This window comes from Mustela putorius, unplaced genomic scaffold (genome assembly GCF_011764305.1).
Source record: "Mustela putorius furo isolate JIRA1106 unplaced genomic scaffold, ASM1176430v1.1 tig00537227_pilon_pilon_pilon, whole genome shotgun sequence".
Classification (NCBI taxonomy): domain Eukaryota; kingdom Metazoa; phylum Chordata; class Mammalia; order Carnivora; family Mustelidae; genus Mustela; species Mustela putorius.
Window position 1 is genome coordinate 37848187 of NW_025422368.1, and position 12049 is coordinate 37860235.

Here is a 12049-nt window from a genome sequence, read left to right on the forward strand (position 1 = left end):
AAGAAAATAAACACTGGCAATTTTTAGCATTCTAAAGACATCTTAAATACAAAAAAAAAAAAAATTAAGGGGTGGGGAGAACTTGGGAAATAAACCATATTTTTCAGTTACCTTTTCTGGTATTTGAAAAAAAAAGCCCACTATTCACAAGACAGGCCGGAAATTTCAGATTTTTTTCCTCAGCTGTAGTGAGGTATACTTTATATACCATAAAATGCCCTCATTGTAAGCACATGATTAGCTGATTTTTAGCAAACATACAGATTTGTGCAACCACCACTCAAATCCAGTTTGGGAACTTTCTTATTACTAAAAAATTCCCTCGAGGCCCATCTCAAAGGAGTAATATAATTCTGGAAATATTAATTTTATAAGTTGAGATGAAATTTAAAGTTTGACACATAAATCCCAGCTCTTTGGTCATTGTAGCAAATCGAGAACAGAAAGTGAAAGCTTTGCACCAAAAGACTTGACTGGTGAGGCAGAAGACTGAGGAAAGATTGCTGAGTAAATCAGGCACCCCTGCCTGGAGCACAGCAAGTCCTGTTCTCACAGAGGGGGCCTGGGCCCATTAGCCCAACTCTCATCTCATTCCTCTGCTTTCCTGTCCCTAAATCAGTAAGCGGGAGGCCCAGGGCAAGTTTGTCTCCATGGGTCCATCTTCCAGGGCAAAGAATGAACTGTAGAAGGTGCACAACAGAGCTCGAGGGACAAAAATCAGCCTTTTAAATTTAGGAGTGACTTAATGATAATTACATTTGATATTTTCACAGATATAGTAGCACAATTTTGGCTAAAAATTCCAGTTACATTCCTGCTGTGCATTTTTCACCAAGAGTCTTCAAATTTTGTTGTTTTTTACCAATAATTGGGTGGACAAAGTGACCTCTCCTGTGGATATTAGTCAGCCTCTTTCCTCAGATATCCTGGAACTTATGAAATGAGCACCTGTAAAATGATCCAGGACAGTAAGGATGGAAGTTACAAATGCTCATACAATAAGGCCCTCTGCCATCACGGCTGATTTTGCTAAAACCTTTGCCAAATGCCCAGCCTGTTAGACTCAAAGACCAAAGATTTCCGAGGGAAGCCAGCCAACCTCGATGGCCGACCTATTATATAAGGATCTTCCATCATGCCCCGGATAGTGCTCTGTGTTCATGGGAATAATCACATATTTTAGGAGTCGATTCCACTTCTCTACCTGCAATGCTTCTTCTGGCACCACCATTCACAACGTCATAGAACATCTTCTTTGTCATCATGATTTTCCACACACTCTTGCATTTGACATTTTATGGAATAGAAAGTTTGGGAGTCAGTGCCCACCTGAAGAATTTACTCCTCCATAAGCAACCTGCTGGGCAGGATGCCGAAATGACTTTCTGAAGGCACACTAGTGACCCCAGCTGGTGCCATAGACAGAATGTACAGGTCTATGAATCCACACATGGAGTTAGGATTCAACTACAAAGTGCTCCCCTCCCATCATTACACCTAATAATCCACACGAAGAAAATTGCTTCCTTTACCCAAGATATGGTGGGGGTGTTTTACATTGTTTAAAGTTTTTACTTAAATTCCAGCTAGTTAATATACAAGTATACAATGTAGTGACTCAGCACTTCCAACATCGCCCCGTGCTCATCACAAGTGCACGCCTTAATCCCCATCACTTGTTTCACCCAAGATCTGTCTTTGTCAGGGTTAGAGCTTCCAATGCCCAAAAGAAGACTGTTCTAAGAAGGAACATGATCAAGTTCCTCATGAACGGGAAGCCAGTAATTATAATAAATATGCAAATCATTGTGGAAGTAAAGAACGTGGTCACTGAACTTCCCCTCGTGCTTTTTTGAGCCTCTATAAATTAAGGTAATTCTCCCCACCCCATTACCTTTTCAGTTTAGGTTTTAATACAAACTTAAAAGATTCATCTAGTCAGATTCCTCATTTTCTCTGAATTTGAGAGTGTCTGGAATGTATGACTCTGTCACTCAGTACATTAGCTATCCAAGTTGTGTGCCATCTGCATATTCATTATGTTAATTGAAGCATCCTTAAAATGTTGGACAAGATGGCAGCAAAGACAATACATCTGGCATATAGCTAATGATCTCTCTCCAACTAATGACACCTTATCTGAGTAAAACTTCTTCCATGGAGGCTGGTATTATGGAAGATTTTATCAAATATCTCAATGAACACCACCACACTTTATCATGAGTCTTTTTCAGACACATTAGTGTAAAACTACCAAGAATATGAGGTCTTTCTGGCATGACTTGTCTACTTATTCATATTATACCCATGACTATTTACTAAGACTTAGCAAACCATGTTTTTAATAATTTGCACTGCCAATTGTTGCCCAAGGCTCTCAGCCCCAGAAATATCTGATCCATTTTGTCTTATCTCTTGTACAGAGCTTGTTTAATGTCTATATATTTGTGAATTTTCCTGTTTCCCTTCTGTTGCTGGCTTGTAATTCCATGCCCCTATAGTCAGAAAAGACTCTTAGTGTGATTTCAGTCTTCAATGTTGTAAGATTTGTGTTGGGACCTAACATGTAATCTATGCTGGAGAATGTTTCTGTGTGTTGGAGAAGATGTGTGTTCTGCTATTGAGTAGAGTACTTTCTATATGTCTGTTAGGTTCGTTTGGTCTAAAATACGCTCAAGTCTGTTGTTGTCCTTATTGATATCTATCTGGATGTTCCATCTGTTGTTGGGAGTGGGGTAGTCAAGTCTCCTACTATTGTTGTGTTGCTCTTCTATTTCTCCTTTCTGTTTGTCAATGTTTGTTTTATATATTTGGGTGCTCTGATGTTGAGTGCATATATATTTGTAACTGTTATATGTTCTCAATTGATCCTTTTATCACTATGTAATGTCCTTCCTTGTCTCTTGTGACAGTTTTTAACTTAAAGTCTGTTTTTTTATCATATAAATATAGCCACCTCTGCTCTCTTTATCATTTGCATGAAATATCTTTTTCTGACTTTTCAGTTTCAGCTCGTGTGTATCCTTTGTAGCTAAAGTGAGTTTATTCTAGAAAGCATGCAGTTAGGTCTTGTGCTTTGTCCATTTGCTTGCCCATTCAAGCACTCAATGTCTTTCTTATGGGGGAGTTGAATTATTTACTTTTTAAGTAATCATTGATAGAGAAGAATTTACTATTGCCATCTTGTTCTTTTCCCTTAGTCTTATTTTTTTATATGTATCTTTATCTCTTGATATCTGCCTATGTGTTTTGCTGATCTTTTGCATCAGTATGCTTTGACTTCTTTCTCTTCTGTGTGCGTATATAACTTCTATACGTATTTTTTGTTGTAGATTAAGATTTACATAAAATATGTTAGAGTTCTAACAATCTATTTTTTATATCAGATATCAAAGTTTACTGGATAGTTTATATATATATATAATATATATATAATATATATCATTTATCACATATGTCATATATATCATATATATCATGATATATATCATATATATCATTTATATATATCATTTATTAAATATATATATCACTTTATATATAAATGATATACATATCATTTATATATAAAGTGATAAATATATATATATATTAAAGCAGCACAGTATCTGTGTAAGGATGATAGACAAATAAAAGAGAAAATAGATCCCAGAAACTGGTGCACAGATATACAGACAGTTATAGCAAAAGTGGCTTTGCAGATCAGGAGAGGAAGGTCTGACTTTTCACCAAATGATGCTAGCACATCTGGTTATCCATATGTGAAAAAATGAAGTGAGGTAGGTGAGGCAATAGGGGGAATATGAGTGCATTTATTTTGATGAGCCTAGAAAAGAGTATAAAATTGCTGAATCATTATATTGTATACCCAAACTAATATATACTATATGTTAATTATACTTGAATTAAAAACATCTATACAAATGCATATTGAACTAGTTTAAATTGAACTATTTTATTACTAAATATTCAAAAGAATCTATAATAAAATAACATTTTGATTCATAAAATTCCTTAAATAATTTATAACTGTATTTCACAGCTAAAATATGCAGCTAAGAAGCTACTTCCTGATTTCCTGTAGCTTTTATTTATTTACTTTTGAAACCTTGATGGAGGTTTCACTTATGGAAGTGATTCATGCAAAGAATCATATTATGTCATGAAGTTTTCCCATTGACCTTTTCATATACAGGAATTATTTTGGGGAGTTTGTTGTTATTGAACTCAAATACACTCATTAACCATACTTTAAATGTCCATGTACCTACTGATGGCTAGATCAATATATATTCTGTCTGCTTATTTGACTTATATTAACAATAGAAGTGATATGTCTCAAGATGTCAATTCAAGCATCATTTCCTCAAGATCTTCCTTGGTAATGCAACCTAGAGTCACTCTTACTGGCTTACTACTGTCCTCATAGCATTCATATAAGTATATTTACACCAAAAGTGTCTTAAAGTACAAGACCATAAACTATCACAGAATTATCTTTTTAAAAAATTATAGGACCCTTTGCTGCAGATTTTATCATCTGTTTTTGCTGATACATCCCCAATGAATATATGCCCTATATTTATTCATTCATGGTCCAAATATTCCAAACTATGGAAAGAACCTAGATGTCCATCAACAGATGAATGGATAAAGAAGATGTGGTATATATATATACACAATGGAATACTATGCAGCCATCAAATATTTAAAAGAATTCTAAGCACAGATTCTTTGTTAGGTAGTGTGCTAGGTATTGCTAGGTACTGGGGAGTGAAGATATTGATAAAAGCTAGAACTGTCTCAAAGTATTCCCTGTTTACAATACAGGCCAAGTTCAAGACCAGAGGAAAGGCATAGGACTGAAAGTCTTAGAAGGCTATAGATGTACATCTGATTGGACATAAGGGTAACAAAAAGACTGAATCAGGCGGGGGAATAGGATAGTTTCCCTGAGTATTGCTCATGGTAATAGTAATTCAAATATGAAGTGATTTTTAAATGTGTTCCATATTCGTTATATCATTAGAACTTATTATCACACTTCTGTGTCAACAGATTGACACAGTGGATTGTTATCTGATTTTGAAAATGAAGAAAAGGAACATAAGAGAGACTATGTTCTTTTCCCAAGATAACCCAGGGATGGAGAAAATTTGAGGTTAGAACTTAGAAGACCTCAGATTTGGTCTCTCCCCCTACACCAGCTTTTCCTATAGTAACAAGTAATGCGGCTGATATTATATTCTCTTAGACCCTTCATCTTAGTCCTCCAAGGCCACAAACACACTGGTCTACAAGTCAAATACCTGCCTAAATTAGATTTTGTTTTTCTGTCTATGTAAACAATGACCTCCAAAATGAAGAAAGACCCTCTAGTATTTGTACATGTCTGGAAACAGTAAATACTATATAACAAAATGCAATGGATGGTTTAATCTTTGAAAAACTTCACATCATACAAAACTGAAAATCATATATGAAAATGTATTAAAACCATATGATTGAGCACTCATATGAAGTAGGGAAAAAGTGTGTTTCAGAAAAGGAATCGTGAAGTTCTCTCTTCCCTGTTTTGCTTGCATATCCAAGATTTTCCTCTTTTTCAATAAGCTCTGCAAAGGCTGTTTTTTTCTCAAACAGCTTCTACCACAGATTCATTCATTCATTCATTCATTCATCCACTCAGTGTTAATTTAATAGCTACCATGTTGCAGATCTTGACAGTACAAAAACTTAAGAATAATGACTAACAAGAAAGGAAATACCAAACATCAGTGATTAGAGTTTCCACTGAGCTAATCTCTACTTTTTTAGCAGACTATAATTTATAAAGCATGTGAAGTAGGGAAAAGGCTGTAACTTTTAGGTTTGTATGTCCAGCATCCATCAGCCACTGTCCTATTAGCTCCTGTCTGACGCATGTCTGGATAATGCCTGGAGGGGAAGCTAGGATTTGGTGACAGTATCCAGCCTGGCGAAGGAAGCTGCTTTCAAGAGGATGATCACAAAGTAGCAGGTCTTGTTTAAAGCCTCAGGCAACCACTAGAGAGCACCAGCTGGTTAGCAGAGCTGAAGGTCTGTGAGTAAGAATCCTGGTTGGAATAAGGAAAAAGAAAAAAAAAAAGTGAGCACCAGGTGGCTCAGTTGGTTAGGCGACTGCTTTCGGCTCAGGTCATGATCCCGGAGTCCCTGGATCAACTCCTCCATCCAGCTCCCTGCTCAGTGAGGAGCCTGTTACTCCATCTGGCCCTCACTGCTTCTCATGCTCTCCTCTCCTTCCCTCTCTCTCTCTCAAATAAATAAATAGAATCTTACAGATTTAAAAAAAAAAAAAAAAAGAATTTTTTTAAAGGGATACAGAAAAAGAAAGCCTGAAGGCAGCCTGTTGTCAGCAGTCTGCAGATCTCAAACCTAAGCAGTCTTTTGGAAGACAAACTCATTATGTAATGTGTTCTCATGCACTGACTTGTGCCTTCTTTTAATTAATCTAACTCTTTTTAAAGCATACAACAGCAATCAAGTTACATTTGCTGAATATTTATTAATTATCTGTGCTGATCTGGTTGGTCATTGTGCTCAGTTACCGTCACCGGCTACATACTAATATCTGCCTTCATTCAGCAAGGCTGTTATGCTGGTGTAATGAATTATTATTTTTTAAAATTTAGTTTTTAGGATTAACTTCCCTACCCAAAAATTAAAATTATCAAAATAAAATGTAGCAATTTAGATTTAGGATTTTCTATATTATTGAATACTGCATGAGATACCTGAATATGCATTTCAAGTTTGTGACAACAGCAACTTCTAAAAACAGTAAACATTCATGCTATTGATTCATAATTCCATTAAAGTCAATGGCCCTGAAACCGTGATGAAATTATAGGGTTTTTTTTTAATTTTATTATACAAAAAATATGTTTGCTACAAATTAACAGATTTTACTGCCTTATAAACATATTTCCTTTTAAGAATGCTAAGTAAAAATGACTTACAAAAGATTAAGCTGAAAAACTCCCAGTGTCAACCTCTTTTGGACACCCTATGTCAAGTACCCTTCAACAGGCCTCAAGACTCTAAAAATCCTGTAAAATTAATTAATTTTCTTTCTTTCTTTAAGGATTAAAAAGTGGAATTAATGAATTATTTGTTAGGTATTTTGCCAAAGTCACACTAAGACCTGTGTAAAGCATTTTTTAAAAAGTCACATTTCACAGGGTCTTGGGTAGCTCAGCCAGTTAAAAGGATGATCTTTGGGGTGCTTGGGTGGCTCAATGGGTTAAAGCCTCTGCCTTCAGCTCAGGTCATGATCCCAGGGTCCTGGGATTGAGTGCCACATAGGGCTCTCTGCTCAGCAGGGAGCCTGCTGTCTCCTCTCTCTCTGCCTGCTTCTCTGCCTACTTGTAATCTCTGTCTCTCAAATAAATAAATAAATAATCTTAAAAAAAAAAAAGGATGATCCTTGGTTTCAGCTCAGGTCATGATCTCAGTGTCCTGAGATGGAGCTCCCACTCCAGCTCTGTGATTAGTGCAGAGTCTGCTTGACAGAGTCTTTTTTTTTCCTCTCCTTCCCCCTTTCCCCCTCCCCCATTCATACTCTCTCTTGATCCCTCTCTTTCTAAAAAGTAATTAAATCTAGTTTAAAAAATTACATTTCAAAAATTGCAGTGAGGGGCACCTGGATGGCTCAGCCCATTAAGTATCTACCTTCAGCTCAGGTCATTATTCCAGGGTCCTGGGATCAAGCCCTGCCTGGGTCTCCCTGCTCCACAGGAAGCCTGTTTCTCCCTCTCTCTCTGCCTGCTGCTCCCCTGCTTGTGCTCTCTCTGTGTCAAATAAGTAAATAAAATATTTTTTAAAAATTGCAATGAATAAAAACATGATTTTTAAAAATTTTCTGAGAAGGCATTGTCCCAAATGATGTTGACTTCCTGTTTCATATTCTACCAAGAAAACAAAGTGGAACGTGCACTTTTAACACAGCTCAGGTTAAATAACGGAGTAGCATTAGAACTCATCCCATGATAGCCAATTATTTTAATTTATGATATAATAGTCAAAAGACTGATTACCTGTCCTCCCCCCACCGCCATCCCCTGCTTTTTGAAACAGTAGGCTAATTGTAAACCAAAGCATTTAGGTCCACTAACCCAAAAAAGTGTGGTGGGAGATTTTGCAAAAGAAAGAAGAAAGTTTATTAGCAGAGGTTTGAAGCCGGCCAATCCAGATTATATTTAAATGTTTTATATTTTGTTGAACTGAGATAAAATGAGGAGTGAAAAAAATAAACCTATCTTATTCAGTATCCTGGAATTAGTCTACTTTCAGTAGGAAAAAATTAAGACTATCCCAGTGAACAGAGACAGATTTTGGCAATGGACTAATTATATATACGGAAACACTTATTGGAGGAAATTAACAAAAGAAATCTCGACAGTAAGTATGAAATTTCAATGCAGGCTTATGAAAATAACAGTCTATATATATATATCTTACACTGCCAAATCAGATCACTGAGGAAACTACTTATTATAGCTACAAATATGACTAATTAAAAAAAACCAAGAAAGTCAATATGAAACAAAGAACTTTTACACAAATTTCACATGGGAAGATTAACAGTGGTGGAGTCAGGGGAAGTGCTAGATGTAGTGAAGATGGTGGTTTTGATAGTAATGGTATTGCTAATACTAGTTCTCCAGCAGACAAAGGAAGGAAGAAAACTGAGTATTGAATACAGAATACAATGATAGATTAATAATGACCTTGATAACATCAGAAAAATAATTTGAAGATTTATCCAGGAGAAGACAGAAGAAGAGCTCAGATTTCTTTCCCCTAAAGAAAGAATATTGTGGTGTCTTCAATGATCAGAATCAAATAAAGAAAATAATAGCAACCATTTATAAATGATAATAAAAACAACCACCGTCTAATTTTCAGCTGAATTTTAAATTTTGGAACAGTCAGACTAGATGTGGAGACAACATTGTCAGTCCGGTGCATCTACCTAAAACCCACATAAAAGCCAACATAGTCATCCTCACTGTATCTCTGTGGTCTACATACCACTGCTGCTTGAATTTTGGAAACTTAAGTCATGATGAATGTTTGGTCGTTAACTGACACAAGATAAATCAATTTAATACAAACCATATGAAAAATTCTGATTCTTCAATCTAGGGACTCCCTCCCAAGCTACTGCCAATTTCATCTACCCAGGGGAGGGGGGGAGAGGGAAGAGCTAAAGCTTGGTATACAATGAATCATTTGGAAAGGAGGGTTTTGAGAGCTATAAAATCATGGTACCTTTCATATCAAGGTACAGCTGAAAAGAATGTTTGGTGCCTCCGAGTTATAAGGCTTCTGTGTCTTATTTCTTGGAGTTGGTACCTGCACACCACCTCTGTCTGCTCAGTTCTTTCCTGGGCACTACTGTTGGTACAAAAACAAAGCCTAGAATAAACCTCCAGAATTACTCAGGGAAGTCCTTTCTGAGCACTTTTTCTAGTAGGACCACCTTCAATCTACTCCCTTTGTTGCTCAATATCATACACATACATTGATTTATCTATTAATTCAACAGATAATGATGGAACACCAACTATCAGTCTGTCAATGTTCTCAGCATTGGAGATATAGCAGTGAATACAAAAAAAAAAAAAAAAAACGATGCTGTCATGCTGCTTACATTCAAATAGTGAGAGAGAGCAGTAAACACAACAAAACAAGACAGTTATATAGATTCAGATAGTGACAAGTACGTTGAATAGAAACAGAGCAAGATCCAGAGCATTCGGTGGTACAGTTAGTTAAGCATCCAACTTTTGGTTTCAGCTCCGGTTATGATACCCGGGTCATGAGCTTGAGCCCTGCATCAGGCTCCACGCTCAATGGAGAGTCTGCTTGAGTTTCTTTCTCTTCCCCTCCCTTTGTCGGTCCCCTGACTCCTTGATCTCTCTCTACCTTTTTCTCAAATAAATAAATACATCTTTAAAAAGAAGAAGAAGAAGGAAAAAATAGAGCAAGATCCAGTTATAAAAATAAGGATTGCTTTGCAATTTATGCAAGGTCAAAAGATCCCAATTGAAACCTTTTTGGCAGACAAGAGTTTGCGTTAGCTTGAAATGCAGTGATAGCAGGGGAGGTGGATTTTGGATGTATGAAAGAAGAACCCAAAGACTCATAGGAAAGTTCAATGTAGTGTTTAAGGAAAAGAAAAAAGAGACAGGGATGACTCTGTATTTTTAGGTTCAGGTACTGGGATGAAAATACCATTAATTGAGATGAAAAACTGGAGAATCATTTGGTATGAAGATTAGTTTTGAACATTTTAAGTTCAAGGTGTCTATTAGTTATTGAAATAGGTTGAATAAACAGTTGATAGACAAGTATGGAATGTGGCAAAGAGATCATAGGTTATGAGAACTGGATAGCATTAACGCCAAGGGGCTAGATGGGGTCACCTAAGAAGCTGATGTATATAGAGTATTATAAGAAAATAAAAGAGTATAGAAAAGGTTCTGCAGAAGAGACAGAAGGGATGTTCAGTAAGTTGGAGAGAGTCTCATGTAGGCCAAATAGATAAAATGAAGGAGAGGAGGAGAGGGGTTTGGGGGGTGAGTAGGGAGAGGTAGCCAGAGAGGGAAGGGCAAGGGAGGAAGGGAAAAAATGAGAAATCTACAGGGTCATAAGCTGCTGGAGCGTTAAATGTATGAAAACAGAGAGAATGGGTCATTGGTTTTGCAAAATGAGGGTCATTGTTGATCCTGACAGAAAGTTTAAGGTGAAATACTAACAACAAAAACCTTTGTAGAGTTGTATATTCTTTTCTAATGAGACATTTCAACCTGGTTTTATGTTATTCCCCCGCTGGATAGATCTATTCAAGGACTATTCAGGTATAAGACAACAGAAAAGTAGATTTAAATACGTTAGGAATAGCCAAATGATATTAGTCAAGTCACAGAGCTGTGACAGGAGACACTGATTTCACTATAGTCATGACATACAGGTGATCTTGCTGTCACTATAAGAATTTTACAATCCCAGGCCACTCAAGACTCTTATAGACACAACCATTTTAAGAAAAATATTTTTTGCTTCACAGGCACCTTGAATTCTATATTTATACTCTTTGCTAATGTTCTTTTTTTTTTTTAAGATTTTATTTCTTTATTTGACACAGAGGGAGATCACAAGTAGGCAGAGAGGCAGGCGGGGGGTGGTGGCGGGGAAGCAGGCCCCCCGCTGAGCGGAGAGCCCAACGTGGGGCTCCATCCCGGGACCCTGAGATCATGACCTGAGCCAAAGGTAGAGGCTTAACCCACTGAGCCACCCAGGCGCCCATGTTCTTATTTTATCTTCTTTAGAATTAATTCAGTTATTTGCTACTTTGACCTATATTTTATGTTAGGATTTTCTTACACTAATAAGAGTTACAAATGTTAATCTTAATTAAGCAATTCTTTTTCTTAAACCTGAAGTAAAATTATGAACTTCCGGTACCCCTAAAAAATACCCCTGAAATTTGTAACTTCTTGTTTCTATGTAAGGAAACCAAATTGACTTCCTATAAATTACACAGCTTTGATAGTAAAATAAAAGAAACATGCAAAGGAAACAGATGCATAGGCGTTGCTCCCTTACCGAGTTGCAAATGAATTCTGTGACTTTAATGAAAAGTGAAAGGTGATTTTTCCCAAAACCTGGCCAGTTGAAAAACTGTTTCAACATTGAAAGCAAGATTGTTAAGTATATTATCTACAACTGGTTTTCCATATAAGCCCTTAGCAAGGCTTTTTGTTAAATCTTTTCCTTTTACCATTTTGGGTAGTTGTATTATTTTGTAATTATATTTTTCTTTTTCTGTTCGCTATTGAGAAGTGTGGGACACTAGACCTTTGCAGTTGAAAAGTTGGATAATAAAGATATTTCCTATTTTATTCATCAATTTAATATTGACTAGCTCTGTTGTTCTTCCAGATACTAGGTGCTCATTGACCTTACCATTCAATCTCATTCAATTCAGGACCCCTACCACTTA